Raw genomic sequence first — 18,147 nt, 5'->3', positions numbered from 1 at the left:
CAAGTAGACTGCAATGTCCGTGTAGTGAGATGAAGATGTTCATATGTTTGGTCAGAGTGCAATGCTATAGTGATCATTGCACGTGTTTTTGGTGTATTATAATTCCCGGTTTGATTTCACGGAATTTCCTTCTTAGATAAGAACTTCTACTCAAAATCATGGACACACATTTATCCCTGTTTATTTTTACCTAAAATACATGGAAGAGGTATGGTTCTGTTCCAAATGTCTGATAGCTAGTTAATCTAATTCATCCTTCATGGGAAAAATGAATTGCCTTTTGAGTTAGCTGTTTTCTGCATTGACCCGATATTTGCTTGCTCTTTTTTTTCTTTCGAAAATCGATATTGCTTGCTTTGTTGGGTATATCCGAGGCTTCTGTAAGATATCATGTCCATTATGACATAGTGCTGCTGGTGCATTTCTTCAAGTTCATAGTTCATATCACGCACATCGACAATGCTTGATTATGCTGACAGGCAGGGTGCTCGATATGGATTTGCTTTACCCAAGCTTGTTTGGACAGTTTAGAAAATCGGAGAACCATGAAGTTTCAAATTGTTCTAAAAAGAACCGCTCGTGTATCTTTTGTGATAAAATATGCTAACTTGTTTTCTCAACAAAATGTATATACATGATTTTTGTCGAGAATGTTGCCTTTTGAGTTGTCGTTGGTAAGGGTGAGATTCTACATGTACTTGCATGCAGTACAATTTAAAGAATTGTATAGTTTGTTCTTCTGGCTTCAGTCCGATCTCTAAAATCCTCTTCCGGAGGAGGTTCGGATGATCAACAGAGTATGAGGGTTTGTACTGAGCTAGGATTTTCTGATGATCAGGAGATGATGATGGCTTGTGCATGGTTTGCTTATAAATCATAATTATCCTTGTGAGCTGAAGTATTGAACTAGTACTACATGTCAAGTGTGGTTATTAGGGCATCTCCAACGGCAACCCGTAAATTTCCTTCCGCATCCGTCCACAAACACGGATGCGGAAGGCCGCCATTCAATGCTGCCCGCGTACATTTCATACACTTTTTCAACAAATCAAATGAAATTCATGCAAACACAGTGGATTTCATATAAACCGAACAAAAGTCATTACATTTTGGATATATTTTAACTAAAATAGCTAAAACTATATGCACGTTTAGCTACGCGGAGCTCCACTCCCACGACACGGATACACTATACTAGTCTACGGCCGGCCGCGGCGGATCCCTTTGTCTTCCTCATGTTCGACAGCTTGCTTGTTGAACTGCCGTGAGCCCCAGAGATACATTCTTCCCTTGTATCTTCCCTATGCCCTGCTACGCTGCTCATCGGAGTGGCAAAGGGGGTGCTTCAGACAGAGAGGATTGGGGGCTCCACATCTCTGAAGCCAAGGCAGGGGTCAATGTTGGTTTACGCTGAACCGGGCAGGACACCGGCCGTATACGCAGGCCTCGCCTCGGTGGTGGCCTTCATGGAATCCGTGTTCTACTTTCTCTCGATGACCTCAGCACGGTGGCCTATGTGTTCTACTTTCCCTTGATGACCTCAGTGGGGCGCGTAGGTGTTAGACGCAGCGTCGCCGACCTTCACCGGCTAGGTGAGGTCACAGACACATTGACGGTGTATGGCGTGAGCAGCAGCAACATGGGAGGACCCGTGTGACACGGTGACGTCCACGGAGCCATGATGCTTTTGCCACCGTGGTCTACCGTGTGTCGGCCTATAACAACACGCCACTCCTCGGCGAGCTAGCTTGGAGTGGCGAGTTGCTGAAGGACGCACCGGCTTGGAGCTTCTGCATCCGCGAGCTGGTCTGCAGTCGCCTGGACTGTCGACGGGAATATCTCCTCCACTGAACGAACATCACCAGGAAGTCTAAATAAATCCAGAAAAATATGATTATCAGTGCCAACTCTAGTACAATTTAAACCCTGATGGGCTATTTTCACCAGAAAGAGCCTTGCCATCTGAGCTTGCCTCAGTTTGCTATTAAGATCATAGTTTGATGGACCTGATTATGTTACCACAACCCTGCATTTTCTAGGACTAGTTTTTTTGGAGAATGCATTTTCTACTTGCTTACTCCTTTTTCTTTCTTCTTTGAGAAAAAGTGGTATGCTACTCCTGACATGACAGAGCACTAATTGTTGTCAATTGATTGGCTTTAAGTTTAAGACACGCATCAACAGTTAATTGCCTCCTCGTGCGCGCACATGCTGAGCAGAAGAAAGAAAAAGCTTTGCAATATATACCACCCCAACCATGCACGCACAGGCCCGGCCCGGATGGGGGGGCAGGGGGGGCGGCCGCCCCGGGCCCCCGAAATTGAGGGGCCCCCACGTTCGTGTGCTCTCTGTATCCAGCCCGTGTGCTCTCTGTATCCAGCCCATGAGAAAAAACGATTCTCGCCTAATTTTGATGCAACAGCGAACATTAGCTGTGGGCAAGTAAATCAGCGATTAGCTAAATTGGTGGAGTTTCTCAAGAAAAAAAAAGCTAAATTAGTGGAACTTCCGTTTCCCTCGCGCAGGTCCGCGCATGACGACATGAGCGATCGACCTAGCGACATATCCCGCAAGCCCGAGGGCGACCCCGCCGCCGACACAACCTCCTCCCGCGGAGGCCTCCCCGATGATTTCTCGTGCAATGGCGGATGGAGAAATTTCATGTTCATCGCCCTGGAGAGGAGTAACAACACCACTGGCCCTGGCAGGCAGTTTTAAACTACACAGATCAGGTTAGCATCTTCCTGATGCATCATCCAACGGAGCTAGCTAGATTGATATGTGACTAGTTGGTGGCAGAATTATTAGATATAGTGAATTAGCGGGGAGGAGTAGGACGTAGTTGTCCTTCTGACTAATTTTTTTAATGCAATCCTTCTGATTAATTAATCTGGTCGTGTTGGAGATCGATGAAAGATGAGGGGAAAGGATGCCTAGAATCTATGGGATAATGATAATAGGCAAGCTGAAATTAATTGGAGGATTCATAGTGGATTCAATATGCTTAACCCATCAAAAAAAGATTCAATATGATTACATGGCAAAATTAATTTTAGTTGTTAAAAAAATTAATTTCTAGTGTTGCAAATTATGAAGCTATTCTATCTGTGTGCCACCAAGGGCAGTTCAAATTACTTTTTTGTTTGCCAAACTGTGAAGTATACAATGCATGAAACTTCCCTATCAAAATCTTAGCAAAAGTGAGAAACAATTATTATAATAATATATAATTAGAACCTGGAACTAGGTCAACCAGCTGGTTTTGCACTCCATGATAAAAAAATTAACAGCAATTCATGCTTAAAATTTATCTAAACATGCACATAATGATTATAATTTTGGATATATAAAGGGCCCCCGATTATATTTTCGCCCCGGGCCCTGAAATCTCAGGAACGGCCCTGTGCACGCACCACACCATGACCATAGTGGAGTTTCCTGCCTCTTTCCAAAGCACACCGCGTGCATCTCTTACTTTGCTTTAATTAACTATTATTCCCCTAACACCGCGTATATCTCTCGCTTTGCTTAATGGACACATCACACATGCATGCCCGTTCACCTAACTCCAATCTAAGTATCCACCGGAGCTCACACAGAGTCTCTGTGCAGCTAGCCTCCATGAGTCCATCTCCATCCACTTTGACCCTCGCCTCCTCCACCGATCAACCATGTCTCAGACACTGCCGGACGACCTCCTTGAGGAGGTCTTCCTCCGCCTCCCGCCGGGCGAGCCCGAGCACCTCGTGCGCGCTTCCCTCGCCAGCAAGCTCTGGCTCAGCCTCCTCGCCGGCGCTCGCTTCCGTGGCCGCTACGCCGACCGCCACGGAGCTCCTCCCATGCTCGGCTTCCTCTACTCCTGGCCTGAGTACGCCGGCCCGGAGGACGAAGAACACAAGCCGCACTTCGTCTCGACCATGAAGTTCGCCCCACGTGTCCCCGACGATGACTGGAGCGATCTGGCCTACTCTGCGTGGGACTGCCGCCATGGCCTCGTCCTCCTCGGGGATAGGAGCAGGTCGCCCATGGGGTTCGTCGTCTGGGACCCCATGACGGGCTGCCGGTGGGAGCTCGACGTGCCGACGGGATACATGTCCACTAAACAACGTGGGGCCGCTGCCGTGCTCTGTGCTGTGGCCGGCTGCGACCACCGCGCGTGCCATGAGGGACGCTTCCGGGTCGTCTTCGTCAGCCTGGACAAGACAAATGGTGTTGGTGTTGCACGCGCGGGCATCTTCTCCATGGAGAAGGGTGGGGTGAGCAAGCCGTGCTCTCCTCTTCATCTTGCCGGTGGAGCAACAGTCGACGAAATGCCATCAGTCCTCGTCCAAGACGCACTCCACATCATGGTTCGGCGACCTCAAGCCTATGTAGCACTAGCAATTCTCAAGTACGACTTGAGCTCTGATTGCTTATCACTGATTGATATACCGTCGGAGGTGTCTGCGACTATCGGCAGCACCATCATCATGGCGATGGAGGACGGAAGTTTAGGGATTGCGGGGATGGCAAACACGGATAAGTTTATCCTCCACCTGTGGTCCAAACAGATGGGTTCTGATGGAGTTGATGCATGGACTCACCGTAGAGCCATCGATCTCAAGGCATTCCTCCCCATTCAAAATACCAAGAAAAGAGTTATTAGACTGATTGGATCTATGGAGGGGAGTGATATCATTTTCGTGACCACGGATCTTGGCATCTACGAAATTAATCTCAAGTCACTGCGGTGGACGAAGCTATGGAAGAGAGAAAGGTTCCGTGCCTTGATTCCGTATATGAGTTTCTGCAACCCACAAGGTATATCTATATGTCCTTTCATTTGTGATTCGGAAACAATTCTTGTATCAATAGTAATATATTAAATATGGAAAAAATCATGTTTAATTAGGTCAAAAGTTATATTTGATTTTTCAATTAGTGATATACATAGATATGTGCGGTCAGCAATGTTGCATCCAAAGCATATTTAAAAGATTGCTTGTTTCATCCGATGCAGGGTTATTTTTAATGTCTCAATTTCGAATACATATAGGGGTGTTCGCACAAACTTTGAGTGATATGTGACACAAAAATGTTACACCTTCCTAATTGGCAGTATTATAAAGTATAACTTCATGCATCTCCTTCTAGAATCATGTTGACAAATCTATATTTGCAGAAAGAGCGAGCACAAGCGATGAGGCGCATTGACGACCGTGAGTAATGGAATATGCTTAATACCATGAAGCCAGTACCATAATTTAGAGGCGTCGGGGTTGTGTGAGTTATGTACTATTTAGTTCCTCGTTTTGTGTAATGGTGTTTGTTTTCTCACCCTTTGGTAGTTTTTGTGAGTGACCTTGATAATTTCCTCTTGTTAGTGGAATGTGTAAGCAGATGAATGAATTATCTTTGTAATGAACCTCTAACTCGTGTAGCATTAACTCTGATGTTTAATTTATTTGAAAATGCATTTGTAGACAATAATTTATTTGAAAATCGATACTCTGAAAATGTTACTTTCGAAAGCATTTTGAAGCACTGATTTTGTTTCAAAAATGTAATTTCATGATGAAAATTTTCAAGCTCTTGGAACATTTGTCAATGTTTGTTACAAAAAGAAAATCAGATATTACTTATTTATTGATTGATTTTACTATTCATTTAAGCTCATTTGAACTCAGGCTGAGAAGGTGACTTTCCCTTGTGTGCCTGATTCTTACGTATGTATATCAGGGAAGAATCAACCAAGGCGCTTGTGGTATAGGTGTGTGTTGCCATATACGCTCCATCGGCCAGAAGGAATTGGCCACCGCTAGCTTGTACGAGCGCACGTTGGAAAGTACTCGACGGTTGCGTCGTCAAGGTCGGGCATGTGCCAATAAGGTGTCTGGTTTCTTGTGTCGTTGTTGGCTGATAGTGGAATCACAGGCAAATCTATGTTTGATGAAATGGTGAGTCCCTGTGATGCGGCTCGTTGATGAGTGAGAGTTGAATATGCTTAAGGTCAGGAAGCCACTGTATTCATCCCACCAGGTTGAGATTGGCGAGTGGATAATGGTTTTATCGGCACAACACGGGGTGATGGGTGGGGTCATTTGCTCGGCGATCCTGCAAAATAATGTAGCCAAATTAGAAGATTTGAAAACTTTGAGAGCAATAGACAGTGCCCAATTATTTATCAGTTTAATAAAATTCATTGTCCAACAATACATACAGAGATCGAAGTCATGTTTCACCTTTTACTAGTAGAATGCCCTTGTGTTGCTACAGGCTTTTGAAATATTTTGCTGAAGTTATATAAAAATAATGTTACATGTATAGAAAAGATAGTCAATAACGATTTGATGATAATTGAAATATACTTAACTTAACTTGCAATGTAACTTGATTACAATATAATTTGACCATGTATTGTATACATATAGAGCGGTGATCCAATTATTAATCTTTTACGGATTAAGATATGCTTGATGCGTTTAATATATTCTCACACAATACAAAAAAATTGTTGTCTTTAGCATACTTTAGCAAGTTTAATAAAAAATTCTTGATCAATTCATAACTGTCCTGCAAAAGTAATATATCTAGTTAGTACGAATATTTCATGTGTAAGGTCAAAAAATGTGCAACAGAGAATACTCAATACGCAACTCGGATGAACCAATTGTTTACCATCTCACGGCAGCACAAAATCAAAAGAAAATAGCCAGACACATACATGTAATTTCCTAAATCAATAGTATATCTTGAATATAGTGAAAACAAAAATAAATGCTTGTAAAATATTATGACAATGAAAAAATTGTCTATCCATATTTGTTCGAATACCAACAAAAAAATATACATTGCCATCTAGATATATCCGAATTTCAGCCGGGTCATCCAATTTTGAGTGCATCATTGAATTCTCTCGCAAATCTTTGTAATGTCACTAAATACCTAGGCGTTTCAATCTCTAGCGACTATGATGTATGGATAGGATCCATAATATATACACCGTGCATATTTTTGTCGCCGGCGTACCATACTTATCGGCCGATGAATGCATATAGAAGATAAATCTACATTTGGTAGCTATTACAAACCATAAATCATTACAACAATGGACAAGAGACATTACTTACCAAGTTGCATGACAAGATGTTGTGCTATCAAATAGTGTTGTCAACATCTGAATATTTGGCTTCACGCAGAAATCTCTCCCCTTACAGCCGCTTGTCCATCCGCTCCTGTCCCCGTCGCCTCCTTTCCAAACACGGCGTCGCCGCATCCTCCTCATGCTTCCATGGCATCGACCGACCCCTCCTCTTCCCACCATCTCGCCTCCCCACCACTGGTTGAGCCTGTCCCTTATTGTCCCCATAACCGACCATCTCTCGACAGTGTCACCCACAACCTCCTCTCCCCGCCACGGCATCGCCGACCTCCTCCCATGCCGACAACCTCTCGCACCGCAACATTGGCAGTGATCCCTCGTGCCCACCGATCTGGCATCCTGGTCAATCCAATCCAGCTGGTCTATGCAGAAGGGCTCGCCGCTGAAGGCGCCCTCGTCGTCTAAATCACGCACAAAGGTGTGACACCACGAGGAGGGACGGTGCCCTTGTCGTCTACATAGGGCACAACGGTGTGACACGTCGAAGAGGAGGGACAACGCCCTCGTTGTCCACATGCGGCACATCGGTGTGACGCCGCAAGGAGAGACAACGCCATCGGCGTTTAGATCGGGCACAACAGTGTGACGCGACGATGAGGGGCGGCGAGAAGGAACAACGCCCTTGTCATCTAAATCATGTCGTGTTTGTTTCCCGCCGTAAATCTTCATCTTGTCTTCCTCATCTCATCTCCGCTCATCAATCGACTTGGCTATACTCCATGTATCTCCGCCATAGCATGTCATTTTTCATCACATCCAGTATCCCCACTCCATTGTGCATGTCCTACTTCCTCCTTGAATTTTGTCTTCTTCGCACTAACTTTATTTGCTTCATTGGGACCGTAGATGTCACTTGGCAACAATTAGCAACGCCTTGATGCATCAAAAAAAAATCAAAATATACGATACAATGAGACAAGGGTTATACAATACGGTGAGATTTATGGCACTACATTGAAATTCAACGGTGATTGGCGGCTACACACACCCATAGGCTTCACCTTTAGATTTGACAATTGTGCTACACCACCCTTGTCAGTTCAAACTGGTCGGGTCACCCTGCCCAGATGTATGTGTAGATAAGTAGACGTTTTGTTCATCGAATAAAATTGTAAATCTAGGGGAATTTACCTTAGCTTAAACCACAAGGATGAACCCATCCACAATATCGCTAAGCTAATATACCAATTAGAAACACACAAATGTTTTATTGTTAATCAAAGCTAAGGAAAAATGATCATACAATTTGTTGAGATTTTTCTTATGAAAATTTGATGTCATGTCACAAGTTTTGATTTGCAGAGCTGTCGTGAGATAATTTGGTTGGGAAAAGGATCACAAATAAAATATTTTGGTGCCATCAAAATTTTCCAATAAATAAAGAATAATAGAATGCTATATAACAAATTGCTGAAGTAACAAGGAAAACATTAGCTTCACCTTCACATAGAGAAACTTCATTTTACAATCTTATCTCTAGATGGCTACTAAACTAATCCTGGATCATAGGGACAAAAATATAAAGCCTGATAAGGGAGAAGAGCGAGAAGACATCATACAATCTTACCTACAGATATCGACACACTTTAGGTGTTGCCTCTTTGCTAAAAGTATAGTTAGACATTTTAGAATGACCGACGTCTTTTAGCTCATAGAATGACAATAACTATTCCGATTGGTGAGTAGGATATTTTCTGGCATCCCACTATGGCCAAGTACAAACTGAAGATAATATCTACATTGAAATAAAGTCGTCATTAAAACACTAAAAACTCAATTGCACATAGCTGCTGACTTGAAAGAATTATTCGAGGGGAAGGTAATATATGTACAATAATTCTGAACTCTAATGCATGAAGAGTTAAAAAGATGTCTATGAAAAATTAGAAACATATACTTTGATGATCCATTTGCCAGTGCCATCCAATCAGGGCCTCATTTGCTAAACCATTTGTTGTTAATATCATTCACATAATTTTCTGTTCACCATCCAAAGCAGCAAAAATAGCTACAGTACATACGGATGATATTAGGTACAATAACCATGCGTGGTTCAACACCACAAATATTTACCAAATCATGTGTCAAAGACGGAGAAAGATGTCACAATCTGCACACTAGAAAACTAATAGGTGGAGAAGACCTACAAGACACCGTTGATAACATGAAACTAACCAAGAAATTTTTGGTCGGTACTTCGAATACCTGTTTCTCGAGTTTGCCTAGATCATGAAGGTAAGAAAGCACACCATCCACAGCACCCACGCATAGGCCGCACCCTCTGCCCGTAGCCGCCGGCTCGCGCGCACCCTCAAACTCAGACCTCCACGCGTCTCTGCCGACTGGCCTCTGACGCACGCCCCCCTCAGTGCTCCGAGTCCGAAGAGATGACTACATAATCCTGAAGATGTTCAAGAATTGTATATTTTTCTAATGCATAAAGATCATTCAGAATCTACTGCTGCAAAACTTACACATTCACGACTTTCCCTTTAGTATTTTTTTAAATGCACCTGTTGGTTGCATGAAAACTCAATGAGAACATTGGGCAGGTAAATATCCATCACCACAGCTGATTAGTTTCACTTCTTTCTAGGATTCCATTACGCTAGTCCACCAAACACTCTATCAATATCCGCGACAACCCCTATGCTCGGTAAATGAAGGATACTTCACAAATACTCTAAAAAATAAACATAGTTGTCAAATGAAGATATTATTATGTAAATGGAACAACTGGAGAGACTTACGCTCAGGCTGAAAGAGCCACGATCCCACGGGTTTAAATCCATCCATTCGTGTAAATAACAATGGAATTGATACAGTACTTTAATATAGCATTTGACTAATGATAATCAATAAGAGGATTGATGCTTCATTTTCGAATACATGTCTTTAGTTCCTGCATACACACTGGATGGATTGAATTCAGATGAAGATAAAGAAAAAACAATGCACCCTTCCGATGCACATGGCATATCCATTAGAGAATTAGTGGCAGTGGTTAACCTAAAGAGTCTGGAATTACATTACACAAAAAGAGAACAGGGAAATGTGTAAACATCATATCATATAGCTAGAATGCCAAACGTTGCTCCAAACTGAACTGGACTAAACTGGCAGCCATACTGGGCTTCAACTAAACTAAATGACAACTTGAGCTAATTTAATTGGTCCAAAATGATCATTTTATAACTGCATAGGAGATAACCATGGAAATAATTGATAGAGCATAAAAAAGAAAAACAACATTTAGCTTATTGTATGTGTACAAGTGGAAGGATATACAAACAGAATTACCTTTGGGTGCCCAAAACAACTTCGCTTCAATTACTCTCTATACAATTTGGTTCTGTAAAATAGTGAACATCAGAAGTTTCTTTCTAGTTCTGATACAATAACTTGTTGGGGAACGTTGCAGAAAATTAAATTTTTTCCTACGGTTTCACCAAGATCCATCTATGAGTTCTTTTAAGCAACGAGTCAAGGGAGAGAGTTTGCATCTACATACCACTTGTAGATCGCGTGCGGAAGCTTGCAAGGTGATGATGTAGTCGTACTCGACGTGATTCGAATCACCGATGACCAAGTGCTGAACGGACAGCACCTCCGCGTTCAACACACGTACGGGACGGGAGACGTCTCCTCCTTCTTGATCCAGCAAGGGGGAAGGAGAGGTTGAGGAAGACAGCTCCACCGGCAGCACGACGGCGTGGTGATGGTGGAGAGGCAGTACTCCGACAGGGCTTCACCAAGCACACAACGGAGGAGGAGAGGTGTTGGGGAGGGGAGGGCTGCGCCTTGGAGGGTGGTGCGGCTGCCCTCCCCTCACCCCTCTATTTATAGGGGGAAGGGAGAAGGGGGCCGGCCCCCTAGAACCCATCTAGGGGGGGTGCGGCGGCCTAGGGGAGAGGGGAGAGGGTGGCTTGCCCCCCAAGTCAAGGGGGGCGCCCCCTCTAGGGTTCCCCTTCAACCCTAGGCGCATGGGCCCAAGGGAGGGGGGTGCGGCCAGCCCACCAGGGGCTGGCTCCCTGCCCCATGCAGCCCATGTGCCCCCCCGGGAGGGGTGGCCCCTCCCGGTGGACTCCCGGAACCCTTCCGGTGGCCCCGGTACAATACCGGTATGACCCCGAAACTTCCCGGTGTCCGTTTGACAACTTCTCATATATAAATCTTTACCTCCGGACCATTCCGGATCTCCTCGTGACGTCCAGGATCCCATCCGGGACTCCGAGCAATATTCGGTAGTCACATACTAGTCTTCCTAATAACCCTAGCGTCACCGAACCTTAAGTGTGTAGACCCTACGGGTTCAGGAGACATGCAGACATGACCGAGACGCTCTCAGTCAATAACCAACAGCGGGATCTGGATACCCATGATGGCTCCCACATGCTCCTCGATGTTGTCATCGGATGAACCACTATGTCGAGGATTCGATCATACCCTGTATGCAATTCCCTTTGTCAATCGGTACGTTACTTGCCCGAGACTCGATCGTCGATATCCCAATACCTTGTTCAGTCTCGTTACCGGCAAGTCACTTTACTCGTACCGTAATGCATGATCCCGTGTCCAACACCTTGGTCACATTGAGCTCATAATGATGATGCATTACCGAGTGGGCCCAGAGATACCTCTCCGTCATACGGAGTGACAAATCCCAGTCTCGATCCGTGTCAACCCAACAGCTACTTTCGGAGATACCTGTAATGCACCTTTATAGTCACCCAGTTACGTTGTGACGTTTGATACACCCAAGGCACTCTTACGGTATCCGGGAGTTACACGATCTCATGGTCTAAGGAAGAGATACTTGACATTGGCAAAGCTCTAGCAAAACGAACTACACGATCTTTTATGCTATGCTTAGGATTGGGTCTTGTCCATCACATCATTCTCCTAATGATGTGATCCCGTTATCAACGACATCCAATGTCCATAGTCAGGAAACCATGACTATCTGTTGATCACAACGAGCTGGTCAACTAGAGGCTCACTAGGGACATATTGTGGTCTAAGTATTCACACGTGTATTACGATTTCCGGATAATACAGTTATAGCATGAATAAAAGACATTTATCATGAACATTGAAATATAATAATACTTTTATTATTGCCTCTAGGGCATATTTCCAACAGTCTCCCACTTGCACTAGAGTCACCAATCTAGTTACATTGTGATGAATCGAACACCCATAGAGTTCTGGTGTTGATCATGTTTTGCACGCGAGAGAGGTTTAGTCAGCGGATCTGCGACATTCAGATCCGTGTGCACTTTGCAAATCTCTATGTCTCCATCTTGAATATTTTCACGGATGGAGTTGAAACGACGCTTGATGTGCCTGGTCTTCTTGTGAAACCTGGGCTCCTTGGCGAGGGCAATAGCTCCAGTGTTGTCACAGAAGAGTTTGATCGGCCCCGACGCATTGGGTATGACTCCTAGGTCGGTGATGAACTCCTTCACCCAAATCGCTTCATGCGCTGCCTCCGAGGCTGCCATGTACTCCGCTTCACACGTAGATCCCGCCACGACGCTCTGCTTGCAGCTGCACCAGCTTACTGCTCCACCATTCAACATATACACGTATCCGGTTTGTGACTTAGAGTCATCCAGATCTGAGTCAAAGCTAGCGTCGACGTAACCCTTTACGACGAGCTCTTCGTCTCTTCCATAAACGAGAAACATGTCCTTCGTCCTTTTCAGGTACTTCAGGATATTCTTGACCGCTGTCCAGTGTTCCTTGCCGGGATTACTTTGGTATCTTGCTACCAAACTTACGGCAAGGTTTACATCGGGTCTAGTACACAGCATGGCATACATAATAGATCCTATGGCTGAAGCATAGGGGATGACACTCATCTCTTCTTTATCTTTTGCCGTGGTCGGTGACTGAGCCGAGCTCAATCTCACACCTTGTAACATAGGCAAGAACCCCTTCTTGGACTGATCCATTTTGAACCTCTTCAAAATCTTATCAAGGTATGTGCTTTGTGAAAGACCTATGAGGCGTCTCGATCTATCTCTATAGATCTTGATGCCTAATATATAAGCAGCTTCTCCAAGGTCCTTCATTTAAAAACACTTATTCAAGTAGGCCTTAATGCTGTCCAGAAATTCTATATTATTTCCCATCAAGAGTATGTCATCTACATATAATATGAGAAATGCTACAGAGCTCCCACTCACTTTCTTGTAAACGCAGGCTTCTCCATAAGTCTGCATAAACCCAAACGCTTTGATCATCTCATCAAAGCGAATGTTCCAACTCCGAGATGCTTGCACCAGTCCATAAATGGATCGCTGGAGCTTGCATACTTTGTTAGCGTTCCGAGGATTGACAAAACCTTCTGGCTGCATCATATACAGTTCTTCCTTAAGATGCCCGTTAAGGAATGCTGTTTTGACGTCCATCTGCCATATTTCATAATCATAGTATGCGGCAATTGCTAACATGATTCGGACGGACTTCAGCTTCGCTACGGGAGAGAAAGTCTCGTCGTAGTCAATCCCTTGAACTTGTCGATAACCCTTAGCGACAAGTCGAGCCTTATAGATGGTAACATTTCCATCCGCGTCCGTCTTCTTCTTAAAAATCCATTTGTTTTCTATCGCTCGCCGATCATCGGGCAAGTCTGTCAAAGTCCATACTTTGTTTTCATACATGGATTCTATCTCGGATTTCATGGCTTCAAGCCATTTGTTGGAATCCGGGCCCGCCATTGCTTCTTCATAGTTCGAAGGTTCATTGTTGTCTAACAACATGATTTCCAGGACAGGGTTGCCGTACCACTCTGGTGCGGAACGTGTCCTTGTGGACCTACGAAGTTCAGCAGTAACTTGATCCGAAGTACCTTGATCATCATCATTGTTTTCCTTTTCAGTTGGTGTGGGCATTACAGGAACGGTTTCCTGCGCTGCGCCACTTTCCCGCTCAAGAGGTAGTACTTCATCGAGTTCTACTTTCCTCCCACTTACTTCTTTCGAGAGAAACTCTTTTTCCAGAAAGCATCCGTTCTTGGCAACAAAGATCTTGCTTTCGGATCTTAAGTAGAAGGTATACCCTACAGTTTCCTTAGGGTATCCTATGAATACGCATTTTTCCGACTTGGGTTCGAGCTTTTCAGGTTGAAGTTTCTTGACATAAGCATCGCATCTCCAAACTTTTAGAAACGACAGCTTAGGTTTCTTTCCAAACCATAATTCATACGGTGTCGTCTCAACGGATTTAGACGGTGCCCTATTTAAAGTGAATGTAGCTGTCTCTAGAGCGTATCCCCAAAATGACAGCGGTAAATCGGTAAGAGACATCATAGACCGCACCATATCCAATAGGGTGCGATTACGACGTTCGGACACACCGTTTCGCTGAGGTGTTCCAGGCGGCGTGAGCTGTGAAACGATTCCACATTTCCTTAAGTGTGTACCAAATTCGTGACTTAAGTATTCTCCTCCACGATCTGATCGTAAGAATTTTATCTTTCGGTCACGTTGATTCTCTACCTCATTCTGAAATTCCTTGAACTTTTCAAAGGTCTCAGACTTGTGTTTCATTAAGTAGACATACCCATATCTACTCAAGTCATCAGTGAGAGTGAGAACATAACGATATCCTCTGCGAGCCTCAACGCTCATTGGACCGCACACATCGGTATGTATGATTTCCAACAAGTTGGTTGCTCGCTCCATTGTTCCGGAGAACGGAGTCTTGGTCATTTTGCCCAAAAGGCATGGTTCGCACGTGTCAAACGATTCATAATCAAGAGACTCTAAAAGTCCATCGGCATGGAGCTTCTTCATGCGCTTGACACCAATGTGACCAAGGCGGCAGTGCCACAAGTATGTGGGACTATCGTTATCAACTTTAAATCTTTTGGCATCTACACTATGAACATGTGTAATATTACGCTCGAGATTCATTAAGAATAAACCATTGACCATCGGAGCATGACCATAAAATATATCTCTCATATAAATCGAACAACCATTATTCTCAGACTTAAATGAGTAGCCATCTCGTATTAAACGAGATCCAGATACAATGTTCATGCTCAAACTTGGCACTAAATAACAATTATTAAGGTTCAAAACTAATCCCGTAGGTAAATGTAGAGGCAGCGTGCCGACGGCGATCACATCGACTCTGGAACCATTCCCGACGCGCATCGTCACCTCGTCCTTCGCCAGTCTCCGTTTATTCCGTAGCTCCTACTGTGAGTTACAAATATGAGCAACGGCACCGGTATCAAATACCCAGGAGTTACTACGAGTACTGGTAAGGTACACATCAATCACATGTATATCAAATATACCTTTGGTGTTGCCGGCCTTCTTATCCGCTAAGTATTTGGGGCAGTTCCGCTTCCAGTGACCCTTCCCCTTGCAATAAAAGCACTCAGTCTCAGGCTTGGGTCCATTCTTTGACTTCTTCCCGGTAACTGGCTTACCAGGCGCGGCAACATCTTTGCCATCCTTCTTGAAGTTCTTCTTACCCTTGCCCTTCTTGAACTTAGTGGTCTTATTGACCATCAACACTTGATGTTCTTTCTTGATTTCAGCCTCTGCTGACTTCAGCATCGAGAACACTTCAGGAATGGTCTTTTCCATCCCCTGCATGTTGTAGTTCATTACAAAGCTCTTGTAGCTTGGTGGGATCGACTGGAGGATTCTGTCAATGACCGCCTCATCTGGGAGGTTAATGTTCAGCTGGGTCATACGGTTGTGCAACCCAGACATCTTCAGGATGTGCTCACTGACAGAACTGTTTTCCTCCATCTTACAACTGTAGAACTTGTCGGAGACATCATATCTCTCGACCCGGGCATGAGCTTGAAAAACTAGTTTCAGCTCTTCGAACATCTCATATGCTCCGTGGTGCTCAAAACGCTTTTGGAGCCCCGGTTCTAAGCTGTAAAGCATGCCGCACTGAACGAGGGAGTAATCATCAGCACGAGACTGCCAAGCATTCATAATGTCTTGGTTCTCTGGGACGGGAGCGTCACCTAGCGGTCCTTCTAGGACATATTGTTTCCTGGCAGCTATGAGGATGATCCTCAGGTTTCGGACCCAGTCCGTATAGTTGCTGCCATCATCTTTCAGCTTGGTTTTCTCTAGGAACGCGTTGAAGTTCATGTTGACATTAGCGTTGGCCATTGATCTACAAGACATATTTGCAAAGGTTTTAGACTAAGTTCATGATAATAAAGTTCCAATCAAATTATGAACTCCCACTTAGATTAGACATCCCTCTAGTCATCTAAGTGTTTACACGATCCGAGTTGACTAGCCCGTGTCCGATCATCACGTGAGACGGACTAGTCATCGTCGGTGAACATTCTCATGTTGATCGTATCTTCCATACGACTCGTGTTCGACCTTTCGGTCTCGTGTTCCGAGGCCATGTCTGCACATGCTAGGCTCGTCAAGTTAACCCTAAGTGTTTTCTCTATGTAAAACTATCTTACACCCGTTGTATGTGAACGTAAGAATCCATCACACCCGATCATCACGTGGTGCTTAGAAGCGACGAACTGTAGCAACGGTGCACAGTTAGGGGAGAACACTTCTTGAAATTTTATAAGGGATCATCCTATTTACTACCGTCGTCCTAAGTAAACAAGATGCATAATACATAATAAACATCACATGCAATTATATAGTTGTGACATGATATGGCCAATATCATATAGCTCCATTGATCTTCATCTTCGGGGCTCCATGATCATCTTGTCACCGGCTTGACACCATGATCTCCATCATCATGATCTCCATCATCGTGTCTTCATGAAGTTGTCACGCCAACGACTACTTCTACTTCTATGACTAACGTTTAGCAATAAAGTAAAGTAGTTTACATGACGTTATTCAATGACACGCAGGTCATACAAAAAATAAAGACAACTCCTATGGCTCCTGCCGGTTGTCATACTCATCGACATGCAAGTCGTGAATCCTATTACAAAGAACATGATCTCATACATCACAATTCATCATTCATCACAACTTCTGGCCATATCACATCACATGATCAATCGCTGCAAAAACAAGTTAGACGTCCTCTAATTGTTGTTGCATCTTTTACGTGGCTGCAATTGGGTTCTAGCAAGAACGTTTTCTTACCTACGATTCACCACAACGTGATTTTTTGTCAACTTCTATTTACCCTTCATAAGGGCCCTGTTCATCGATTCCGCTCCAACTAAAGTGGGAGAGACAGACACCCGTCAGCCACCTTATGCAACTAGTGCATGTCAGTCGGTGGAACCGGTCTCACGTAAGCGTACGTGTAAGGTTGGTCCGGGCCGCTTCATCCCACAATACCGTTGAGCAAGAAAAGACTAGTAGAGGCAAGTAAGATGACAAAATCCACGCCCACAACAAAATTGTGTTCTACTCGTGCAAAGAGAACTACGCATAGACCTAGCTCATGATGCCACTGTTGGGGAACGTTGCAGAAAATTAAAATTTTTCCTACGGTTTCACCAAGATCCATCTATGAGTTCTTCTAAGCAACGAGTCAAGGGAGAGAGTTTGCATCTACATACCACTTGTAGATCGCGTGCGGAAGCTTGCAAGGTGATGATGTAGTCATACTCGACGTGATTCGAATCACCGATGACCAAGTGCTGAACGGACAGCACCTCCGCGTTCAACACACGTACGGGACGGGAGACGTCTCCTCCTTCTTGATCCAGCAAGGGGGAAGGAGAGGTTGAGGAAGACAGCTCCACCGGCAGCACGACGGCGTGGTGATGGTGGAGAGGCAGTACTCCGACAGGGCTTCGCCAAGCACAGAACGGAGGAGGAGAGGTGTTGGGGAGGGGAGGGCTGCGCCTTGGAGGGTGGTGCGGCTGCCCTCCCCTCACCCCTCTATTTATAGGGGGAAGGGAGAAGGGGGCCGGCCCCCTAGAACCCATCTAGGGGGGGGTGCGGTGGCCTAGGGGAGAGGGGAGAGGGTGGCTTGCCCCCCAAGTCAAGGGGGCGCCCCCTCTAGGGTTCCCCTTC

This window comes from Triticum dicoccoides, chromosome 4A, assembly GCF_002162155.2.
Source record: "Triticum dicoccoides isolate Atlit2015 ecotype Zavitan chromosome 4A, WEW_v2.0, whole genome shotgun sequence".
NCBI classification, from domain to species: domain Eukaryota; kingdom Viridiplantae; phylum Streptophyta; class Magnoliopsida; order Poales; family Poaceae; genus Triticum; species Triticum dicoccoides.
This window is presented reverse-complemented; position numbering follows the sequence as displayed.